Below are 26205 nucleotides of genomic sequence, written 5' to 3' on the forward strand. Positions count from 1 at the left end.
ACCAGCTCCTATTCAGGAGCCTACCAAGAGTCTCTTCTTTAAAACAAAAGATGCTCCTATCACCCAGGGAATTTCAAAGGATTTAGGAATTTAAGATGCTCCTAGCATCTCTACCACTCAGGACATTTCAAGAGCTTTAGGAGCTCTGTGCTAGGAACTAGGAGCAGTGACCTATATGTAGATCTGTATCTGGAGAGATAGATCTTATTATTTCACACCCCCTAATCCCATCTTTCCACAGATTGTTTTGGAATATACCCTATGAAGGAAGGCCTATGATCCTAGAAGTAAACAAACTTCAAAAGGGTGATACTCTATGCTTTAAAAACATATTTAAATATAAATTTTGACAACTAAGTATGATATGTATTTGAATAGAGATTCATATACGCTAAAATCATTACTGAAATACATTAATAAAAAAATACCATTAAAACAGTGAGTTTTACATTTCAGATGAGAGGGCAATATATTCTTAAAATTACAAGAAAGTTTGATGAATGTTTTGATAGAGGAGGTAAAAGGTATGTGCCAGGGGAACACATGAGGTACATTACCAGAGATGGGGATGTTTAAGCTAGAGTAGGAGTTAGCCAGGAAAAACGTAATGGGACAATCAGAGGGTTTCAGAGTGGATAGCTTACACAACAACTGTGTAGAAAGATAGAGAGCAGCATACCACAAGCAGAATCTTTCAGTCAGGATGATCTTGCCTACCTCAGGTAGTTCTCTTCATCTGTGTGTTCCATGATATCTACATGGAATGATAGTGCCTATAACAGTTTCTTGCATTTCAAAAGGTATATGTCTTTTTACCTTAGATTAAGTACTTGGGAACTGGATTTCCCAAGTACTTAACAAGATCAACACTCAATAAATAATTTTACCCACAGCTTATGCATAGGCATTCATTGTTTCCTGCATATGTATATGTTGAATTGTGTCTCTGAAATTCACATGTTAAAGTCCTAACCCCTAGAATTTCAGAATGTGACTATTTGGAGATAGGGTCTTAAGAGGTAATTATGTTAAAATGAGGTCATTTGGGGGACTCTAATCCAATATGACTGGTGTCCTATAAGAAGAGACAATTAGGACACAGACAGGCACAGAGGAAAGGCGATGTGAGGACACAAGTAGAAGACGGCTATCTATAAGCCAAGGAGAGAGGGCTCAAAAGAAACTCACCATGTTGACATCTCAGTCTCTGACTTCTAGCCTGCAGAATTGTGAGAAAATAAATATTCTGTTCATTAAGTCACTCACTCTGTGGTATTTTATTATGGCAGCCACAGCTAACTAATATATATATATATATTACATATATATGTATATTTGTACATATCCCAATTGGATGATAGCATAGGTTAGCTATCATTAAAACAGTAATTCAAGCCAATAGATGGCTGATTTTTGAATTGGGAAATGTGATAATGATGCAGTTCACTAAGCTCGACAAATTGCTGCAGAAAGAAACCACAGTTGTCACTTTCTTAACAAGAGTCCTATGGATGATTTTAATAAACCATTTCAACTACACTTATTAATCACAAATTTACAGTGTTTGAGTGATGACAGATCAGAGTTATGTTTTGGGAATGGACATGATATCAAGATTTCAGATGAGAAATAAGTACTTGAGTTATGATAGTGTCCACTGAAGAAAGGAAGAATAGGGTGAGAAAATTGTGTTATATTTTGGTATTGAATTTCATTAAGTAGGACCAGGGAAAGGAATAACATGAAGATAGTTTCAAAATTTCAGGTTAAGAGACTAGTGTTGCCATCAACTGAAATACAACACCAGAGAAACAGGAGAGTTGAAAGAGAAAAAGATTGAATCAATTTTAGACATTCTAAATTTTAAGTGTTAGTATATTATTAGGTGGAGATTGTCAGAAGATTATCATAAATGCCACAGTGTGATTAAAATACTAGAAATTTGGAAAATGGATGAATGATTGAGTAAATTCCTTTTAAAACAGAAAAAAATTGTATATACAGGACACAATTAAAATTTGGGGATCTACTTTAAAAGTAACAGAGATTTGTAAAATATGCTAACATCTGCAAGTTTTAGCATGTTTATTAAAATCTATAACACCAAGAAGAGTTTTAAAATTGTTTAATCAAGAGAACCGTTTGAAAATGCAAGGGGATAATTAGACTCCAACAATTTTTTTTTCTGTACAAAGCAAAATAATTTCATATACAAGAAATAAAATTGCTAGAAAGATGTAGGGGGAAAAAAAACAAGAATAAATGAGGACTCTACCTCTAGACATCTTAGATATGTGTTTCTCAAATTTTGGAATGCATAATGTTTTCCTAAATGTCTATAAAACTTCAGATTCCTGAGTCTGACTCCAGGCTATTGGATAAAAATTGTTTGGTTAGGACTTTCAAATCTGCAATTTTAACAAGAGTTTCTTGTGATTTTTTTTAATGCCCCCCAAATTTAAAAGTGCAGAAGACTGTCTTAGAAAATGCAAGAAAAATATATGTATAAAATTAAAGAGTTCATTATAGAACCATATCTAACAGAAAAAAAAGGAGGGAGAACATTGGATAAATAATATTACAACTGCATCATAATTCAAAATGGAATGAAAGGATTACTTTGTGAGGGGACAGAGGGAGTGGGACAGAAACTTACATATCTCAGGTTCATATAAAGTTTTACAAGATCCTGCACATTGGCCCAAACAAAAATTGAGGAAGTTTTTTCTTTTTGGGTGTGTTTTAATCAACTTTAAAGTTCAGAATAGTTTCAGATTTAATAAGATAGTTTGCCTATACCTTGTTTAAGAAGATATTAGAGTTTGCATATACCCACCCCAAGTTTCCTTTACTATTAACATCTTACATTACTATGGTATATCTGTCACAATTAATGAGCCAACAGTGATAATGACTATTAACAAAAGTTCATAATTTATTAAGATTTCCATAGTTTTTACCTAATTTCCTTTTTTATGTTTCAGGATTCCATACACAATACCACATCACAGTTAGTTACTATGTTAATGCTTTTGGGCTGCTATAACAAAATATGACTAACTGGGTAGATTATGAACAACAGAAATTTATTGCTTACAGTTCTAGAGGCTGGAAAGACTAAGAGCAAGGCATTAGTATGGTCATTTTTTGGTGAAGATCCTCTTCCTGGTTCGCAGCTGTTGCCTTCTCACTATCTTCCCACATGGTGGAAGCCGGTAGGGAGCTTCTTTTATAAAGCACTAATCCCATTCATGAGAGCTCCACCTCATCGTTTAAGCACCTATGAAAGGTCCCACCTACTAATACCATCACCTTTAGGGGTTAGGATTTCAAATTTGGTGAGGGGAGCAGGGACACAAACATTTGCTCACTTTTGATTACCTTGAAAATTTTGAAGAGTACTGAGTAGGCACTTTGTAGAATGTAAATCAACTGGAATTTTTCTAACGTTTTTCTCATGATTAAAATGCGGTCATAGTTTTTAAAAGAAAGACCACAGAGGTAAAATGCCATTTTCATCACATCACACCAAGAATACATACTATAAACATACTATTTTGATAGTAACCTTGATCATCTGGATGAGATGGTGTTTATCAGGGTTCTCTACTGAATGTTATGTTTTTTCTCTTTCTTCCATGTTGTGCTTGGAAGGAATTCATTGCACAGATCACACTTAAGGAGTGAGGAGTATACTGCACCTCCTTGAGGCAAGTATCTACGTAACTTATTTGGAATTCTTCTGTACTGGATATTTGTGTTTTCACCCCTACTCATTTGTTTATTTGATCATTTATCTATATCAGTATGGACTGATAGATATTAATTGTATAGTTTTAATTATAATCCATTTATATTGCTGCTAAAATTGTTCCAGCTTTTACCACGGGGAGCTCTTTCTTTGGCTTCTCTATTTGATGTATTCTTATTGTTATTATTGTCGTTATTGTTATTATTAAGTTCATTAATAACTAGCACTATAAGATTCTCTAGGTTTATCTTTTACATACTCTTCTTCCTCAGCCCTAGAATCAGCCGTTTCTCCAAGGAGTCTTGGTTCCTTTCTTAGGGACTAGTATTAAAGAAATCAAGATTTACGAGCTAGGTGTATTCATTGATGCCAGAGTGTTATTGCTTCTTAACCCTGTCAGCAGATAGAGCAAGGAATATAGGTGTGTAGACTAACCCATGTGCATATACATATCTTAAAAATTATATATGTATCTATATTAAGGTAAACATGAGTTTATATTGATGTTTTCAACTTTCTGTATTCCATGGATTATTCTAGTTTTCTCTCTTTCCTTGTCTGTAACCATTCACTCTATGAGAAACCTGGCCACGGTCATTTGTCATATATTTACTTAATTGTTTAACACACATGTATAGCGTTAGAATTGTTAACCTCCTCTATGGGAAACAGTTTTATCAACTAGAGTTCAGTGCTATACATATTTACTTTTGCCTGCAGTATTATAGTCTCCACTCTTTTCCAATGTTACTTAGGTCAGCTCCAACTCCCACCCCCCTCAATACAATGAGTGAAGATACTTAATACATTTTTTTGTACAGGCATACCTTGTTTTATTGTGCTTTGCTAACACCGTGTTTGTTACAAATTGAAGGTTTGTGGCAACCCTGTGTCAAGCAAGTCTCTTGGCACCGTTTTTCCAATAGCTTTTGCTCACTTCATGTCTCTGTGTGACATTTGGGCAATTCTTGCAATATTTAATTTTTTTCATTATTATTATTATATTTGTTACGGTGGTCTGTGATCAGTGATCTTTGATGCTACTATTCTAATTGTTTTGGCATTTTTAGCAATAAAATATTTTTAAATTAAGGTATAAACATTTTTTTAGACATAATGCTATTACACACTTAACAGACTGCAGTGTAGTATAAACATAACTTTTATATGCACTGGGAGACCAGAAAATATGTGTGACTTGCATTGCTGAGATATTTGCTTTACTGCAGTGATCTCAAATTGAACGTGTAGTATCTCTGAGGTATTTGCCTGTACAGTTAGATTTCTCATCTCAATCTGCCATCCATCCTGGAGTCCCTCAACTTCCATATGATTTTTAAAACTTACATACGTTAAGATTCAGTGTTTCTGCTATGAAGTTCTATTGCTTTTGACAAATGCATTGTGTCATCTATCCACCATTACTATCCACCATTACCATATTGTACAGAATAATCTCATTACCCTACAAATTTCCTGTCCTATGTCAATTCAGTTCTTCCCACTCCCTAAACTGCTGAGTCACTGATCTTTTTAACCTCTGTTGAGTTTTGCCTCTTCCAGAATGTTATATAATTGAAATCATGCAGCATGCAGTCTTTTCAGAGTAGCTTCCTTCACCTAGCAAGGTGCATTTAAGATTCATCCATATTTTTTTTTCATGACTTCGATAGCGTATTCCTTTTGTTACTAAATAACATTCCACTGTATGGATGTACTACATTTTATTTATCCATGCACTGCTTTTTTTAAAATTAATATATTTATTTTTGGCTGTGTTGGGTCTTTGTTGCTGCACGAGGGCTTTCTCTAGTTGCAGCGAGCGGGGTCTACTCTTCGTTGCGGTGCATGAGCTTCTCATTGCGGTGGCTTCTCTTATTGCAGAGCATGGGCTCTAGGCGCTTCGGCTTCAGTAGTTGTGGCACGTGGGCTCAGTAGTTGTGGCTTGTGGGCTCTAGAGCGCAGGCTCAGTAGTTGTGGTGCATGGGCTTAGTTGCTCCACAGCATGTGGGATCTTCCCGGACCAGGGCTCGAACCCGAGTCCCCTGCATTGGCAGGTGGATTCTTAACCACTGCACCAACAGGGAAGTCCCTATCCATGCACTAGTGAAGGACATCTTGGTTGCTTCCAGTCTGGGACTATTATGAATAAATTTTCTATATCTTTCATGTTCCTATTTGTGTGTGTGTGTGTATGTGTGTGTGTGCAGGTACGCCCACTCTTTTTTTTTGTTTTGTTTTGTTTTATTTTTTGCTTTATAACAAATTTAATCAGTTATACATATACATATGTTTCCATATCCCCTCCCTTTTGCGTCTCCCTCCCACCCTCCCTATCCCACCCCTCCAGGCGGTCAAAAAGCACCAAGCTGATCTCCCTGTGCTATGCGGCTGCTTCCCACTAGCTATCTACCTTACGTTTGGTAGTGTATATATGTCCATGTCGCTCTTTCACTTTGTCACAGCTTACCCTTCCCTCTCCCCATATCCTCAAGTCCATTCTCTACTAGGTCTGTGTCTTTATTCCTGTCTTACCCCTATGTTCTTCATGACATTTTTTTTCCTTAAATTCCATATATATGTGTTAGCATACAGTATTTGTCTTTCTCTTTCTGACTTACTTCACTCTGTATGACAGACTCTAGGTCTATCCACCTCATTACAAATAGCTCAATTTCATTTCTTTTTATGGCTGAGTAATATTCCATTGTATATATGTGCCACATCTTCTTTATCCATTCATCCGATGATGGACACTTAGGTTGTTTCCATCTCCGGGCTATTGTAAATAGGGCTGCTATGAACATTTTGGTACATGTCTCTTTTTGAATTATGGTTTTCCAGGGTATATGCCTAGTAGTGGGATTGCTGGGTCATATGGTAGTTCTATTTGTAGTTTTTTAAGGAACCTCCATACCGTTCTCCATAGCGGCTGTACCAATTCACATACCCACCAGCAGTGCAAGAGTGTTCCCTTTTTTCCACACCCTCTCCAGCATTTATTGTTTCTAGATTTTTTGATGAGGGCCATTCTGACTGGTGTGAGATGATATCTCATTGTACTTTTGATTTGCATTTCTCTAATGAGTAAAGATGTTGATCATCCTTTCATGTGTTTGTTGGCAGTCTGTATATCTTCTGTGGAGAAATGTCTGTTTAGGTCTTCTGCCCATTTTTGGATTGGGTTGTTTGTTTTTTTGTTATTGAGCTGCATGAGCTGCTTATAAATTTTGGAGATTAATCCTTTGTCAGTTGCTTCATATTCAAATATTTTCTCCCATTCTGAGGGTTGTCTTTTGGTCTTGTTTATGGTTTCCTTTGCTGTGCAAAAGCTTTGAAGTTTCATTAGGTCCCATGTGTTTATTTTTGTCTTTATTTCCATTTCTCTAGGAGGTGGGTCAAAAAGGATCTTGCTGTGATTTATGTCATAGAGTGTTCTGCCTATGTTTTCCTCTAAGAGTTTGATAGTGTCTGGCCTTACATTTAGGTCTTTAATCCATTTTGAGCTTATTTTTGTGTATGGTGTTAGGGAGTGATCTAATCTCATACTTTTACATGTCCCTATCCAGTTTTCCCAGCACCACTTATTGAAGAGACTGTCCTTTCTCCACTGTACATTCCTGCCTCCTTTATCAAAGATAAGGTGACCATATGTCCGTGCATTTAACTCTGGGCTTTCTATCCTGTTCCATTGATCTGTCTTTCTGTTTTTGTGCCAGTACCATACTGTCTTGATTACTGTAGCTTTGTAGTATAGTCTGAAGTCAGGGAGCCTGATTCCTCCAGCTCCATTTTTCGTTCTCAAGATTGCTTTGGCTATTCGGGGTCTTTTGTGTTTCCATACAAATTGTGAAATTTTTTGTCCTAGTTCTGTGAAAAATGCCAGTGGTAGTTTGATAGGGATTGCATTGAATCTGTAGATTGCTTTGGGTAGTAGAGTCATTTTCACAATGTTGATTCTTCCAATCCAAGAACATGGTACATCTCTCCATCTATTTGTATCATCTTTAATTTCTTTCATCAGTGTCTTATAATTTTCTGCATACAGGTCTTTTGTCTCCTTAGGTAGGTTTATTCCTAGATATTTTATTCTTTTTGTTGCAATGGTAAATGGGAGTGTTTCCTTGATTTCACTTTCAGATATTTCATCATTAGTATATAGGAATGCCAGAGATTTCTGTGCATTAATTTTGTATCCTGCAACTTTACCAAATTCATTGATTAGCTCTAGTAGTTTTCTGGTAGCATCTTTAGGATTCTCTATGTATAGTATCATGTCATCTGCAAACAGTGACAGCTTTACTTCTTCTTTTCCAATTTGGATTCCTTTTATTTCCTTTTCTTCTCTGATTGCTGTGGCTAAAACTTCCAAAACTATGTTGAATAAGAGTGGTGAGAGTGGGCAGCCTTGTCTTGTTCCTGATCTTAGTGGAAATGGTTTCAGTTTTTCACCATTGAGGACAATGTTGGCTGTGGGTTTGTCATATATGGCCTTTATTATGTTGAGGAAAGTTCCCTCTATGCCTACTTTCTGCAGGGTTTTTATCATAAATGGGTGTTGAATTTTGTCGAAAGCTTTCTCTGCATCTATTGAGATGATCATATGGTTTTTCTCCTTCAATTTGTTAATATGGTGTATCACGTTGATTGATTTGCGTATATTGAAGAATCCTTGCATTCCTGGAATAAACCCCACTTGATCATGGTGTATGATCCTTTTAATGTGCTGTTGGATTCTGTTTGCTAGTATTTTGTTGAGGATTTTTGCATCTATGTTCATCAGTGATATTGGCCTGTAGTTTTCTTTCTTTGTGACATCCTTGCCTTGTTTTGGTATCAAGGTGATGGTGGCCTCGTAGAATGAGTTTGGGAGTGTTCCTCCCTCTGCTATATTTTGGAAGAGTTTCAGAAGGATAGGTGTTAGCTCTTCTCTAAATGCTTGATAGAATTCACCTGTGAAGCCATCTGGTCCTGGGCTTTTGTTTGTTGGAAGATTTTTTATCACAGTTTCAATTTCAGTGCTTGTGATTGGTCTGTTCATATTTTCTATTTCTTCCTGGTTCAGTCTCGGCAGGTTGTGCATTTCTAAGAAGTTGTCCATTTCTTCCAGGTTGTCCATTTTATTGGCATAGAGTTGCTTATAGTAATCTCTCATGATCTTTTGTATTTCTGCAGTGTCAGTTGTTACTTCTCCTTTTTCATTTCTAATTCTATTGATTTGAGTCTTCTCCCTTTATTTCTTGATGAGTCTGGCTAATGGTTTATCAATTTTGTTTATCTTCTTAAAGAACCAGCTTTTAGTTTTGTTGATCTTTGCTATCATTTCCTTCATTTCTTTTTCATTTATTTCTGATCTGATTTTTATGATTTCTTTCCTTCCGCTAACTTTGGGATGTTTTTGTTCTTCTTTCTCTAATTGCTTTAGGTGCAAGGTTACGTTGTTTATTCGAGATGTTTCCTGTTTCTTAAGGTGGGATTGTATTGCTATAAACTTCCCTCTTAGAACTGCTTTTGCTGCATCCCATAGGTTTTGGGTCGTCGTGTCTCCATTGTCATTTGTTTCTAGGTATTTTTTAATTTCCTCTTTGATTTCTTCAGTGATCACTTCGTTATTAAGTAGTGTATTGTTTAGCCTCCATGTGTTTGTATTTTTTACAGCTCTTTTCCTGTAATTGATATCTAGTCTCATAGCATTGTGGTCGGAAAAGATACTTGATACAATTTCAATTTTCTTAAATTTACCAAGGCTTGATTTGTGACCCAAGATATGATCTATCCTGGAGAATGTTCCATGAGCACTTGAGAAAAATGTGTATTCTGTTGTTTTTGGATGGAATGTCCTAAAAATATCAATTAAGTCCATCTTGTTTAATGTATCATTTAAAGCTTGTGTTTCCTTATTTATTTTCATTTTGGATGATCTGTCCATTGGTGAAAGTGGGGTGTTAAAATCCCCTACTATGATTGTGTTACTGTCGATTTCTCCTTTTATGGCTGTTAGTATTTGCCTTATGTATTGAGGTGCTCCTATGTTTGATGCATAAATATTTACAATTGTTATATCTTCTTCTTGGATCGATCCCTTGATCATCATGTAGTGTCCTTCTTTGTCTCTTCTAGTAGTCTTTATTTTAAAGTCTATTTTGTCTGATATGAGAATTGCTACTCCAGCTTTCTTTTGGTTTCCATTTGCATGGAATATCTTTTTCCATCCCCTTACTTTCAGTCTGTATGTGTCTCTAGGTCTAAAGTGGGTCTCTTGTAGACAGCATATATATGGGTCTTGTTTTTGTATCCATTCAGCCAATCTGTATCTTTTGGTGGGAGCATTTAGTCCATTTACATTTAAGGTAATTATCGATATGTATGTCCCTATTCCCATTTTCTTAATTATTTTCGGTTCATTATTGTAGGTCTTTTACTTCTGTTGTGTTTCTTGCCTAGAGAAGTTCCTTTAGCATTTGTTGTAAAGCTGGTTTGGTGGTGCTGAACTCTCTCAGCTTTTGCTTGTCTGTAAACGTTTTAATTTCTCCATCAAATCTGAATGAGATCCTTGCTGGGTAGAGTAATCTTGGTTGCAGGTTTTTCTCCTTCATCACTTTAATTATGTCCTGCCACTCCCTTCTGGCTTGTAGAGTTTCTGCTGAGAGATCAGCTGTTATCCTGATGGGGATTCCCTTGTGTGTTATTTGTTGTTTTTGCCTTGCTGCTTTTAATATGATTTCTTTGTGTTTAATTTTTGACAGTTTGATTAATATGTGTCTTGGCGTATTTCTCCTTGGATTTATTCTGTATGGGACTCTCTGTGCCTCCTGGACTTGATTAACTATTTCCTTCCCCATATTAGGGAAGTTTTCAACTATAATCTCTTCAAATATTTTCTCAGTCCCTTTCTTTTTCTCTTCTTCTTCTGGAACCCCTATAATTCCAATGTTGGTGCATTTAATGTTGTCCCAGAGGTCTCTGAGACTGTCCTCTGTTCTTTTCATTCTTTTTTCTTTATTTTGCTCTGCAGCAGTTATTTCCACTATTTTATCTTCCACCTCACTTATCCGTTCTTCTGCCTCATTCTGCTATTGATCCCATCTAGAGTATTTTTTATTTCATGTATTGTGTTTTTAATCGATGCTTGATTCATCTTTAGTTCTTCTAGGTCCTTGTTAACTGTTTCTTGCATTTTGTCTATTCTATTTCCAAGATTTTGGATCTGGGAAATAGAATCTTGGATCATCTTTACCATCATTATTCTGAATTCTTTTTCAGGTAGACTGCCTATTACCTCTTCATTTGTTAGGTCTGGTGGGTTTTTATCTTGCTCCTTCTCCTGCTGTGTGTTTCTCTGTCTTCTCATTTTGCTTATGTTACTGTGTTTGGGGTCTCCTTTTTGCAGGCTGCAGGTTCGTAGTTCCCGTTGTTTTTGGTGTCTGTCCCCAGTGGCTAAGGTTGGTTTAGTGGGTTGTGTAGGCTTCCTGGTGGAGGGGACTAGTGCCTGTGTTCTGGTGGATGAGGCTGGATCTTGTCTTTCTGGTGGGCAGGTCCACGTCTGGTGGTGTGTTTTGGGGTGTCTGCGGACTTTTTATGATTTTAGGCCACCTCTCTGCTAATGGGTGGCGTTGTGTTCCTGTCTTGCTAGTTGTTTGGCATAGGGTGTCCAGCACTGTAGCTTGCTGGTCGTTGAGTGAAGCTGGGTGCTGGTGTTGAGATGGAGATCTCTGGAAGATTTTCGCCGTTTGATATTATGTGGAGCTGGGAGGTCTCTTGTGGACCAGTGTCCTGAAGTTGGCACTCCCACCTCAGAGGCACAGCACTGACTCCGGGCTCCTCAATTTGGGATGATGTGTTGTCTATTCATGTATTCCACAGATGCAGGGTACATCAAGTTGATTGTGGAGCTTTAATCCGCTGCTTCTGAGGCTGCTGGGAGAGGTTTCCCTTTCTCTTCTTTGTTCTCACAGCTCCTGGGTCTCAGCTTTGGATTTGGTCCCGCCTCTGCGTGTAGGTCGCCGGAGGGCGTCTGTTCTTCGCTCAGACAGGACAGGGTTAAAGGAGCAGCCTCTTCGGGGACTCTGGCTCACTCAGGCCAGGCGGGAGGGAGGGGCACGGAGTGTGGGGCGAGCCTGCAGCGGCAGAGTTCGGCGTGACGTTGCACCAGCCCGAGGCGCGCCGTGCGTTCTCCCAGGGAAGCCGCCCCTGGATCCCGGGACCCCGGCAGTGGCGGGCTGCACAGGCTCCCGGAAGGGCGGTGTGGGCAGTGACCTGCGCTCGCACACAGGCTTCTTGGCCGCGGCAGCAGCAGCCCCAGCGTCCCACGCCTGTCACTGGGCTCCGTGCTTTCAGTCGCGACTCGCGCCCGTCTGTGGAGCCCCTTTAAGCAGCGCTCTTAATCCCCTCTCCTCGCGCACCAGGAAACCAAGAGGGAAGAAAAAGTCTCTTGCCTCTTCGGCAGCTCCAGAGTTTTCCCGGACTCCCTGCCGGCTAGCTGTGGCACATTAGCCCCCTTCACGCTGAGTTCTCGCCGCCAGCCCCAGTCCTCTCTCTGCGCTCTGACCGAAGCCCGAGCCTCAGCTTCCAGCGCTGCGCGCCCCGGCGGGCGAGCAGACAAGCCTCTCGGGCTGGTGAGTGCCGCTCGGCACCGATCCTCTGTGTGGGGATCTCTCCGCTTTGCCCTACCCAGGTACGTGGGGAGTTTCTTGCCTTTTGGGAGGTCTGGGGTCTTCTGCCAGCGTTCATTAGGTGTTCTGTAGGAGTTGTTCCACGTGTAGCTGTATTTCTGGTGTATCCGTGGGGAGGAAGGTGATCTCCGCGTCTTACTCTTCCGCCATCTTACCCGGAAGTCGCCCACTCTTAAGTTTTCAAATCAGGTGGGTAAATACCTAGTAGCACAGTTGCTGGGTTGTATAGTAAGATGATAGTTAGTCTTGTAAGAAACTACTACACTGTTTTCCAAAGTGACTGTATCATTTTGCATTTCCACCAGCAATAAATGAGAGTTCCTGTTGCTGTGCACCCTCACCAGCAATTTGTATTGTCGGATTTTTTGGATTTTAAGTATTAGAATAGGTCTATAGTGTTATATAATTGTTCTTTTAATTTGCCTGTCCTAATGACAAATGATGTTGAGCTTCTTGTGTGCTATTTGCCATCTATCTTCTATGGTATGATATTTGTTCAGGACCATTTTTAATTTGTTTCCTTGATATTGAGTTTTAAAGGTTGTCTATTCTGGATGCAAGTTCTTTTTCAGATTTTTTTTTAAAGTTTTCTCTTAATCTGTGGCTTGTCTTTTCATTCTTTTAACAGCTTCTCTGCCTAACAGAAGTTTTTAATTTTAATAAAGTCCAACTTATCTGTTTTTTCTTTCAAGGATCATTCCTTATGTATTATATCTAAGAACTAATTGTTAAGCTCAGGTTTACATAGATTTTTGTCATATGTTTTCTTCTAGATGTTTTATAGCTTTGCATTTTACACTTAAGCCTATAATCCATTTTGAGTCAATTTTATGTACTGTGTAAGGCCTGTACCTAGGTTCCTTTTAAGCAATGGTTGTAAATGGTATATGAAATAAAGGCTAAATGATCAACAAGGTGATTCATAATTGAAGTTTTAAAAGGTAATGGAGAAGATAATAAATTAGTCACCACTAACATTACTGAACTCTGGCTATAAATGTGTAGAGTTCTTTCTTCAATATCAGGACATGGACAGGGTATGATATAAAATATGTGAATCTTGCATGTCTGGATGTTACAAATGATTTAGTACACTTTAAAGAAATAATGAGACAAGACAAAAAAGTGACAAAAATATGATTGGATGTTATATATTTTTTAAACATCTTTATTGGAGTATAATTGCTTTACAATGGTATGTTAGTTTCTGCTGTATAACAAAGTGAATCAGCTATATATATATACATATATCCCCATATCTCCACCTTCTTGCATCTCCCTCCCACCCTCCCTATCCCACCCCTCTAGGTGGTCACAAAGCACCGAGCTGATCTCCCTGTGCTATGTGGCTGCTTCCCAGTAGCTATCTATTTTACATTTGGTAGTGTATATATGTCCATGCCACTCTCTCACTTCGTCCCAGCTTACCCTTCGCCCTCCGCATGTCCTCAAGTCCATTCTCTACATCTGCGTCTTTATTTCTGTTCTGCCCCAGGGTTCCTCAGAACCATTTTTTTTGATTCCACATATATTTGCTAGCATACAGTGTTTGTTTTTCTCTTTCTAACTTCACTCTGTGTGACAGACTCTAGATCCATCCACCTCACTACAAATAACTCAGTTTTGTTTCTTTTTATGGCTCAGTAATATTCCATTGTATATATGTGGCACACCTTCTTTATCCATTCATCTGTCGATGGACACTTACTTAGGTTGCTTCCACGTCCTGGCTATTGTAAATAAAGCTGCAATGAACATTGTCGTACATGACTCTTTTTGAATTATGGTTTTCTCAGGGTGTATGGCCAATAGTGGGATTGCTGGGTCGTATGGTAGTTCTATTTTTAGTTTTTTAAGGAACCTCCATACTGTTCTCCATAGTGGCTGTATTAATTTACCTTCCCACCAACAGTGCAAGGGAGTTCCCTTTTCTCCACACCCTCTCCAGCATTTATTGTTTGTAGATTTTTTGATGATGGCCATTCTGACCGGTGTGAAGTGATACCTCATTGTAGTTTTGATTTGCATTTCTCTAATGATTAGTGATGTTGAGCATCCTTTCATGTGTTTGTTGGCAATCTGTATATCTTCTTTGGAGAAATGTCTGTTTAGGTCTTCTGCCCATTTTTGGATTGGGGTGTTTGTTTTTTTGATATTGAGCTGCATGAACTGCTTGTAAAATTTGGAGATTAATCCTTTGTCTGTTGCTTTATTTGTAAATATTTTCTCCCATTCTGAGGGCTGTCTTTTCGTCTTGCTTATGGTTTCCTTTGCTGTGCAAAAGCTTTTAAGTTTCATTAGGTCCCATTTGTTTATTTTTATTTCCATTTCTCTAGGAGGTGGGTCACAAAGGATCTTGCTGTGATTTATGTAATAGAGTGTCCTGATTATGTTTTCCTCTAAGAGTTTTATAATGTCTGTCCTTACATTTAGGTCTTTAATCCATTCTGAGTTTATTTTTGTGTATGGTGTTAGGGAGTGTTATAATATTTTTTAAACTGTGCAAACACGGATTACCAAAATGACACATATTCATACCTTTAACCATTCCAGCAATGCTCAGTCAATGGCATGGTTTAAGGTATGAATGTGATGTAGTTAGGAAAACTGCTTTTAGTGTCTTTGGGTGGACTCAACACACCGCGTCATAAGAAAATGAAAATTGAGAAAATTGGAAACACAGATGATAAAAATAGGCTGGATGAACCCTGTCATAATTTATTTAGACAAACATTGCTTTGATGGTAAATTGGTGGGAATATTTAAAATACTGAATTGTAAAGAGAAAATAAACCAGTATTCAATAAAAAATGTGTAAAGGCATAGAAATAGGAAAAAAAGCCAATACTTTATGGTTCAATTAATTTTGGTTCAAATACAATTTGTTAAGATACTCTGCTACATGCATTGGTGACAGAAAGCTTGATGACATATTGGACTTCTCTTAAAAGAGCTTAGAACCTAATGGGGAGAAAGATGTGTTCAAATAATGTAAGATGTATATCAAAATAGACATGTACAAAATAGGTGACAACTCACTGAAGAATTTATAAATGTGATGTAAGGGCACTCAAGGTAGAAAGAACAGCAGATGCAATAGTATGGAAGTGTGAAACTGCATTGTGTATTCTGGGATTTATAGGCAATTCAGTAATTTGGGGGATATAAAACATAAGAGATTTTAAAAAAACATTTCTCTTTATCTCATAATTTTTTTAAAGTAGATATCCATGTGGGTGTTGTGATCCTAAAGTGCATATGAATAGAAGTTATAACATTTTATCCTTTAAGTATATTTATTAGAACTCATCAAATAAATAACTTTTAATCAAGAAATGAAAACTTCCTTCTGTCCTAACTGTGTACTTCTTGGAAAGTTGAAGCATATAAATGAGTCTATTTAGATTCACTTCTTCCCTTTCATTTTGATGCCAATCACATACCATATAGAGGCAAAGACACTGGTTAAAAAAAAATAAAGGAAAAAAAACATAATTTACATGTAAATTATGTCAACCATACAAGAGACATCTCTTAGATGATAACCCACTATAATTATAGTATTTTAAGCACCACTATCTATGCATTTCTATAGCATCGTTCACCCAAGTTTTTAAGATTATTTGTTCTATTACAAAATAGTAAAAAAAAGCAATCAGATACTCCCAGTTTTGTGCTGGAATTGCCTTGTAAAGCTCACAGAAGCCAACTGGGTATATTCCTTTCCCAATTCCACATTCAGTGACCTCACATTAGCAAGAGGAATTGGCCATGGTGGAAGTTTGTACATCACAGAGATCAGCAAATGCAACACATCAGTATTGTTTTCCCCTGGGAGAACCAGTTATTAAACATTTATTGGTACACAGCTGGATATTTCTTTATAATTATCTTTCAATATTGGAAGGAAAATTATTCCATAGTTTATACACCACTTGATATGTCTTTAAAAAGAAACCTATATAGTTAGAAAAACCTTAAAAGTAGGTAAGGATCACTTAATTGTATTAATAAGGTGAGGATATGTTTTGGGAATCATAACTGCTGTTAACATTGAAAGATTTGCTTCCATATTCCAAATAATGGAAGTTTTTATGTCAACCAAGAATAATGGGATTTAAAATATCAGTATTTCTACTACCTAAGTTCTGAAAGAGTAAAATGAGACAACCACATAAAACTCCTTCACGGGAACCACGCTAATATTCAGAATCAAATCTGTTATACATAGGACAAGGATAGGATGCCTGTGAATTTCCACAATTTGTCTGTATTCTTTGTATTAAGCTGTCAGGGACTATCTAAATCACTTCCTTTTCTGTCACTCTGTCTTCTGACAACATCCTTTGAGACACAACAGTATTCAGCAACAACCTCTCCCTTCCCCGCCAACCCCCAAAGTCTCAAAATGATATGTAAATCCTGCAATTCATCATGCTCTGTGTAGTACAGGTTTAATTCTTCCTCTTAGGCCTCAATCTGCTGAAACATTACTCTGATATACAGTACAAAAGCAGTAACAAAGATGTTCATATCAGGCCATTGTGAGTTAGTGGCAGGCAGAGAAACCAATGAAGCCAAGGGAACAATGGCTGGAGTTTAAACAGGCTGCTGAAATTTGCTAAGACGCAGACAAAGGGCCCAGGCTGAAAGGCGAGCTACAGTGGAATTCCTTGGCCTCCATTATGTGGCTGAAACAATCCTTACTCAGAGAGTGGATTTGCATCTCTATATAGAGTTCAGGCTCTGTTTGTGAAAGGCTTTCGCTAGGCCTGACCCCATGTCTCAAGAGCACATTGATACCCAGCGCCTTCCCCCTGCCTCATCCCATACCACAGAGAGCAGTATCATGGGAAAATGCACTAACTTAAAAGAAAGCAAAGGAAGGCAAGAGGAAGGGAAAAAAATTAAAGGCTTGAGGCAGTTTTGGTGGTACTTAGCAGTGAAAATTACTTTGGCAAATAATAGAACCTACTGCTGGTAATTACTGCTAACAAGCTTCCCCCAGCCCAAATGTGACACTTGCGCTGATGTGAGAAAAGCTGATATAGGCCAAGCTTATTAAGCTTGAATGAAAGGAACCTTTTCCCTATGAAAATACAGCAGCTTGGGAGCTTGCAAATCTTGTAATCTAGTGTTACCAATTATTCAGTAAAACAGAAAAATGGTGCTGCAATATTTAAAATCCTTCTTGGATTTAATCAGTATGGTGCCCTAATCCCAAGCAACTATAATCATGAATATCTTTGGTTTCCTAAACATGTATGCTTAGTTCCAAACAAAATATTGTGGGTACTTAATCTTCTACTTCATGCAAGGAACCACTGAGAAAACATTCATACTTGATGCCCAGTAGATAACCTGGCAAAACATTTTTCTTTGGGAGATCAGAAAAAAAAGAAAATGATCATAATCTGAAACAAGGTAATAGAATCTTGCCCAAATACGTTCATGGCTAATTCATGATCTTAATTTTAAATTAAATTTGGTGTGCTTTGACATAGTGATGTTAATTTCTTCATCACTTTAAAATTGTTTTAATTACCATGAGAAAGTGATCATATTAAATTATAACATCTATTAATGAAATATTTTGCTTTGAGGGTAAAGTCATATTTCATGAGTAAAAATGAGTAGGAAATTGTAAGAAGCCTCAGAAATGTACCTTATTCATTACTATTATTTACTACATATAGGAAAAGATCATATTCTTCCCTTTTTCGGACACAAGCATTTGTTAGAAGGTATTTCTTGTGTGCAGTAATAATTACGTGAAACATAAATGCTTATTTCAGTATTTTGAATTGAATTCCATTAGAATTATCTGGCATATCCGTAATCTTTACACATTAATATTTTTTCAGAGTTTTAAAAACATTAATTGACTCCATGATATAAATGGCACCTCTATTATCAAACAAACTACAGAAATTTTAAGTATAAACTCATTTAAATCAGTGAAACAAAGTCATAGGCTACTATGGATATTGAAGGGCTCAATTACAACTTAATTTTAAACTTTGCAGTGTAGCTTTGACTTCTTAATAATCCAATAGTTCATTGCTTGAATGTACCATATGAATGTTTCCAATAATTTGTTTTTCTGCCACTAATTTCACTGGGTATGTGGCAATATTATGAAATGTTGTGCACTCTATCATTTAAAAGTTAATACGGACTCTTAATCTGTATTTTTATGATATGAGTGTTTTTGCGAATAGCTTAAAACATGTTTTTGGTTTTTTTTGCGGTACGCGGGCCTCTCACTGTTGTGGCCTCTCCCATTGCGGAGCGCAGGCTCAGCGGCCATGGGTGGGATCTTCCCAGACCGGGGCACGAACTCGTCTCCCCTGCATTGGCAGGTGGACTCTCAACCACTGCACCACCAGGGAAGCCCTTAAAACATGTTTTAAATGTTGAGCAATATAGAAAGCCAGGAAGTCACATATTTGTCTAACTATTCATTTTGAAATATACATGTTTAGTTCTAAAACTCTATTGTGTTTTATGGTTATGAAGCCTTTAAATCTACAATGTTCTTCATGCAGCAAAGTGTTAATTGTTCATATACATAGGATTAATACCATGTGTGATGGTCAAGCCGTTTACTCAGCAATTAGGATAATGAAAACAGATATTGAAAACTTTATGCTTAATGAACAGAGTACTTTTTAACATTTCCTTAGATAAAACTAAATACTAAAAATGTTAAAGATCAAGATTACTAAAATTTTTCATATTACATTTATGTCATTAACTAAAGATAATTTAAAAGACTTTTACCACATATTTTATAACTAAACTTACACTGTTCTTATATTCAGTTGATTCCTATGTAGGATTACTTATTTTACTATTCTTGTGCTGATGCAAAATCATGAAGATATTTTTCCTTTTATTAAGAAGTTTGAATAAGCTATGATTGTTTTTATATTTTAAAAGGAAACAGTTAAGGAGAATGCTGTGTATAAGAAAGTGAAGTAAATTTTGCAAAAGATGATTAATCTGTGGTTAAAAAAATTCAGTATAATTTTTAAACTTTACAAAATGATGATAATCATTTTATAATATACTATTGTAAGGAATTCTTTCTTCTGTCTGACCCCACAATCAGTGAAAAGAAAACCATGCCTGGGAATATTAAAGAAACATTTAAATAAATGAATAAAGAACGTAGCCTTTCCTCAGTTTTTTTTAAAGCAATGCAAATTTTTTTCATATAGGTTGTATGTGTGTGTGTGTGTATTTTAAAACATTACCTTCACCTTGAAGTAAAATGTGTACATTTAGTAACATAATTTTTGACTAATAATGAACGCTATATTAATTCATATAATTGCTACCCTATATCCAACTGCATAGGATATTGATGTTGCAGTAAGAATATGTTCTTCCTGACAATTCATGGTAAAAATTTTAAATATATACAGGAAAGGTATGAAGAAATGAAGGAAAGTAGGAGAGAGAGAAGTCAGAGGGTCAGAGGATAAGACAGGTAAGAGAGGCTGGTAGTGGGGGAGAAACAGATGTGGTTGAGAGATGGGGAGGTGGGGGGCTGACATATATAAAGGGGAAGAGAGAGAAAGGAAACTTGTGCCTCACCAATAGGAACATGCATGACTTTGTAATTCTATATTCACTAGTATACTTACAGAGAAATTTCAAGTTTTGTCAGTGATGCATTTCAGTTAATTCATAATTCCATCTAAGACTTCTCTTAAGCTTGTTCTAAGGCATTTTGTTTCATCACAGGGAAAGCCTGTTGTTGAAAAAAACTTTATGAGAAAATGAGCTTTTCAAAGCTCTATTAATACATTTCTATGGAGAAAAGATTACAAACAATGATAGACTGTAAAGAGTTTGAAAAAACTATGCAAATGATGAATCATCATATTTCTTAAGCCATGTATTATTTTTAAGTGTGTAATAGAGAAAATTAAGGGAAGTACTAGTTTATAGAAGAGAATGTAGAAAATGATTTCAAACACCTTATTCTACAAAAGTATGTTTCTAAAATTACATATATATATCCCATATATTATATATCCTATATAACATATATATTTTTAAAACATTTACATATAATTTGGAAGCTGAGAAATGATCAGCAGATGAGAGAAGTCACTGAAAATAGGAGCATGCTGAGACCGTCAGTCACACTGATTCTTAAATGGAATTCTTAATTATTTAATTCTATATACTGTGCTACCATTTTGTCTAGTTATGAAAGTGCTGCTCCCTTTTGACACCTTCATTTTACTTCCTCTCTCTACCACACAATTTAATCCCTGTGGATTCCCCTTTTGTATCTCTTATGTCTGTTGCTTCAGTTCCATTTCACTCCCTTTTGTCTGACCACTGCTGCAGGCTCAAAATCTCCTCTCCCTCTCTCCATTGCTTACCTGAACATTCCACCCTGCATAGAGCTGTCACATGAATTATCCTAATGTTCAGATTCGGCTGTGTCATACTCATGCTCAAAAACTTTCCCATCTCCCTAATGTCTTCTAAAACTGTTCCCACTCCTCAAGCAAGTAGTCAAAGCTCTTCAAAACCCGCACCAAATATCCTTTTCTAACTTATTCTTACTCTGTTCTCTTACACAAACCCAACATTCTTACAGAAGAGGACAGCTATTCCATGGTTCTGTCAGTACCATGAATATGTTCCAAATCTGACCATTTTGTTCTACTTGAAGTGCATCTCTACTTACTTTCAAATGTGACTTCTCTTATGACATCTGCTCAGATCTCATCTGAAAGCAGTGCCTCTGAAACTTCTTTGCCTCTTATGATAAACAAGTCTGTACTTTGTGTAATACATGCATAATTACATTGCCTTTTAATTCCCAAGAGTGCATAATAAATTTACTTCCCATACTAATGTTAAATTAATATTGAATCAATTGAATACACAGGAATAAAGAGAGATATCAATTGTTTTTAACTTAATAACAACGATGAAAAATGTACTTATAATGTTAAAAGAGTTAGGCTATCAAGAGAAAGTGTGTTTTTTTTTTCTTTTTTAAAAACAGCTATATTGCCTTTAGTGACAAAAATCAGTATATCTTTTATGTCAACTGGTCACTTTCAATAATGAATGTAATTTATTACATTGAGGGATTTATTTCCAAGCTAATATTTTAAACAATCAGAAATTGAAAAATATTCCTTAGTTATGCCTGCACTGAAAATGTAAATGCTGATAAATGTGTTATAAGCTAGTCTTTGTGATATGTCTTTAAAATTAGTTTTCTTCATGTAGTCCTTCCATAAAGAAATAATACTTCTATTTTGATATATTATAGGATATGACATTTCTTACAGTAGTATATCAGATTGATACATCTTGATAAATTTATAAGAACTATAATTTATTACACTATGGGAAGTAGCACAGTATGAGATGAGAAGGTTAATTATCATTAAACTTTTCATAGAGAAAACACTACAGGCATCCTGGAAAAGAAAAAGAGTTTATTTTTTAATGAATACTTTGATATAATTCTTTATTTCTTATTACTTCACCCAGCTGAAAGGCTGCCATTTCTTAGTTCCTTTATTCAAGATATTAGCATATAAATAAAAATCCTCAAAATTGTTATAAGGTTGACATTTTTAAAAGGCTTTCATTCATTCTTTCCATGTTGAAATTAAGTAATTGTTGATGTATTTTAGAATGAAGTTATAGAATTTTTAAAATCTTTTTCTTCTTTCTCAAATTCAGAGATGAATGGTCATTTAAAGGGGATTTTATAGTATTTATTATATTTATGGTTAAGTGAGATATAAAAACTGTAGTACCAATTTGCATATTTGATGTTTTCTTTTTTAAAATTTTCTCTTTCATTCTGATGAATATCAACAGAAATCTTGAAGATAATCACAAAACTTATTCTCATCTAAATTTACCCTAGAATGGTACATATTTATTTTCCTTAGTGTTTCTGATACCGTAGCAATGATTAATATACAAATAGCAGGAATGAACTATGTAGTTTCCCCTATTCTTTGAAAGAGTATTTACAGATTTACCAACATCTTGGAGAAAATGGTTAAAATCTTATAGGACTCAAATTTCCCATTTACATTATCAGCAAGTGTGGGAGAGTCACTGAAAACTGGCTATTTTTAATTATTTCAATTCTTTTAAACAGTATCGGGAATGCAAAATAGCAGGGCTGCATTGTTTGCTTTAACACTTGAAGTATCTTTTGTGAGGTCTCTCCAAATTCCTACATCATGATGTGAAAATATTTTTGTACTAAGTAATGTGGTCTTATACAAAACTACCTTGATTTTTAACATGACTGTCATATATTATGGAATAGCCCACTAATTTTCAATATTTAACAGACTGCTATAAAAATGTGAGAGAAAGCACAGAATAACTTTACTCATTTCATTTTAACATTTTACATGAAACTTATAATAACATTTAATAAAATGCTCAAAATGTTTAATTTTCCAAAATTAGTCTTAGGTTTCTGAAAGCTTTAAAAAATAAAGAAATTTATTACTTATTTTCCAAGTAGAATAGTATGGTGATCAAATTCTATAACATTCTAAGTCTCATCTGCTGAGATGTTTCATCTGTTCCCACATAACAACAACAAAAATTGTGCACTTAGTTTTTGTTGTAGGAAAGAACAAGACAAAGTATATTTTTGAACTTGAATTTTTAGATCATAATAGCATCTTGTCTCCTTAGTGTTTTTTTTTTTTTTTTCATTTTGCCAACTGGGTGACTTGTTGAAGGGAATAAAGAGAGAAGGCTTCATACAGGGGAAGCCACCAATATCATTGGCAAGTGAAGCTCACGACAGTACAGGCAAACACAAAATGAGCTTTCATGCAGGGCTCTGTCAGTGTCATTCAGCTTTGCCTGAATGGATAACCCTCTCATGATTTATCTTCCATTCATCAAGTCAATGCCTGGTATCTTTTCAGTTGTGATGGATAAGACCTTACTAAATTGACTGCTGCCCGCTGAGCATTGTGAAGCCTGAGAACTGAACAGGAAGGAGATCCAACCATATTTCATTCATATAGTAAGTCAGCCATTCTCCATAGATCTAAGGGCTGAGAATTATAAAGAGCCTTGCTTCAGCTGGTCCATTGGTCTGGACCAGAGAGTGGTCAAGGATCAACCTAGTTTCTTAGATTTGAAAGTAGAGTAAGAATAGGGGATATTAGTAGCTCCCGTAACCAGCCAACTGGAAAATAGGAACCAATTTATTAGGAAGGATCTACTATTCCTTCAGACCTTATTCTAGATGATAGATATTTAACTAAATCCTTTCAAACATCACACTTATTTTATCATAAAAAATAACTATACCATTGCCCATATTTTACTGGAAAAAAATGTTAAGCTCCATTACAGCAGTGAGCTTAATTGTCTTACTCAGTTATATATGCCTCAACTCCTAGGACAGAAAAATACCTAGCTCGATAAATGTCTATGGATAGATGGAAATGTGACAGTAATGGAGTTATGGAGGGAGGGAGGAAGGAAGCACAGAAAGAAGGAAGAAAGGAAAGAAACCTAAATTCATGCATTGGATTTAGGATTTGAAGTGTGGATATACATTTCTAAGCACTGTGGTTTTTTTCTTCCTTTAATAAAAATCAACCTGAAAACTTTCTGAAATACTTGTTTGAATGTGGGGAGAGCAAACACAATGCACTTACTTAAATCTCATTCACAGATATTGCATCTTTTGGTCCCCTAGAAAATTGTTTTTCTTTTTCCTCTCATGTTTAAAGGCAGATGAATTGTTTTAGTCCAAAAGTAAGGATTTACATAATTTCCTTCTTCTCTGAAGAATTATTTTTCAGGTACAGTTCCTCCATTAGTGCTCTAAACTTCAGGTATCCTTTAAACAAGAAAATCATCAAGTGTCCTAAGTTCATCAAGTCATGACTTCAAAATGCCAGTGTACACGCTTAAAATCACCACCATAGCATAAACGCATTCAGAGATATGGACACTGAAAATGAAGAATACCTGCACAAAATAAGGACTATTGTAACTATGCAGTACCAAAAGCAAAGAAATAAATAACAAAACAAACACAAATAAATACAAACACAAAACAAATAATAAAACATCTTATATCCTATTGCTGTGGGCATTAAGACCCTTATGATTACCTATCTTGTCCATTCACAAAAAGTTACATGAAAAGTTAGTTCCACAGTAAAAATGTTATTCCCTTTATTTTTGTTTCTGCTTTTAAAATATGATGAACAGATTTTTAAAACTATTACATCAATAGCATATGGCAAAAGATACTAAAGGATCATTAATTCTTCTGAAATATGTTAATGAGGGCTATTTATGGGTATAATGGATATATTTATACACACACAAAAAAGGGATGAAATATGTATCTCTTTTATATTTTCAAAAAGGAGCAATCTATAAACCATTTTACAAATTTATATGCTCTTTGTTCGAAGAGTTAACTAAGCTTCTATGCCTGGGGGTTGAAGGCAGGGGGGGCCTCCACAAGAACATACCCGATCATACTGTGAGAAACATTATGCAAGAGAAAATAAATCACTGCAGAAAAGGGGGATGGGGAAGAGAGTGAGAAGTAAGTGATAACCTTGTTGGTGTGTTTTTCAATTTTCCTAGCTAAGGTGTTCTCCTAGTTACATTTGCTTTGAATTTTCACTTTTTGTTTACCAAATGGAACATACTTTGTTTAGGAAGCAAAGTAAACAAAAATACCCCCCTCTGACAGTGTAAGGCAGAGACAACATTCCAAAATGGATAGGTCAAATGTATAAGGAATGTCTATAGATACACACACAGGCACACACACACACAATGCCAATGTAAATTAAACCTGTTGATCTTCACAGCCTCCTTTTCTAGAGTCTGATATAAAACTTATTCAAGAGCTAATGATAAAATTGTAGATTTTTTTTCATTCTTTGGTTCTTCTCCTCTGACTTGATCTATAACCATTTCTCTCTTTTAATCAGCTGTACAAGAGAAGGGGCAAAGGATAATAGAAAGAGATGAACTAGAGTCAGCTTTTGTTATGTGTGCAAAAGAATTGACTAGGAGAGGACTTCCCTGGTGGCGCAGTGGTTAAGAATCCACCTGCCAATGTAGGGGACATGTGTTTGAGCCCTGGTCTGGGAAGATCCCACATGCCACAGAGGAACTAAGCCCGTGCACCACAGCTACTGAACCTGTACTGTAGAGTCCCTGAGCCACAGCTACTGAGCCCGCGTGCCTAGAGCCCGTGCTCCGCAACAAAGAGTAGCCCCCGCTCGCTGCAACTAGAGAAAGCCCACGTGCAGCAATGAAGACCCAATGCAGCCAACAATAAATAAATAAATAAAATGATAAAAAAAAAAGAATCGACTAGGAGGACTTTAACAACATAGCTTAAAATAAGGTTCTGAAATTGTCCTAATATTATATGTGTTTCTCTTCTCTGTTCTATTATTAAAGGAGATTGTTAATGGTGAACCAGCTTGGTTTTATTAAATTCTCATTATAGGGCATGAAGGTATTTTTTACTACCCTTTGGTATGGAAAGAGGAATTGGTGGTCTTAGGTTTTTATATGTTATCCCTTAACAGAATAAAAATGCTCACCCCTACCATGCCCTATCACATGCATCAAAGCTCACAAATAGGTTCAACTTTTATTCCATAATCCATAAATATTTATTTAGTGTTTTCTAAGTCTCAGACGTTGTTCTAGGGAATTGGGATACATCTTTGAACAATATACAAATAGCATTCACATCCTAGA

The sequence above is a fragment of the Mesoplodon bidens genome (genome assembly GCF_964165515.1).
Source record: "Mesoplodon bidens genome assembly, chromosome: 5".
NCBI classification, from domain to species: Eukaryota; Metazoa; Chordata; class Mammalia; order Artiodactyla; family Ziphiidae; genus Mesoplodon; species Mesoplodon bidens.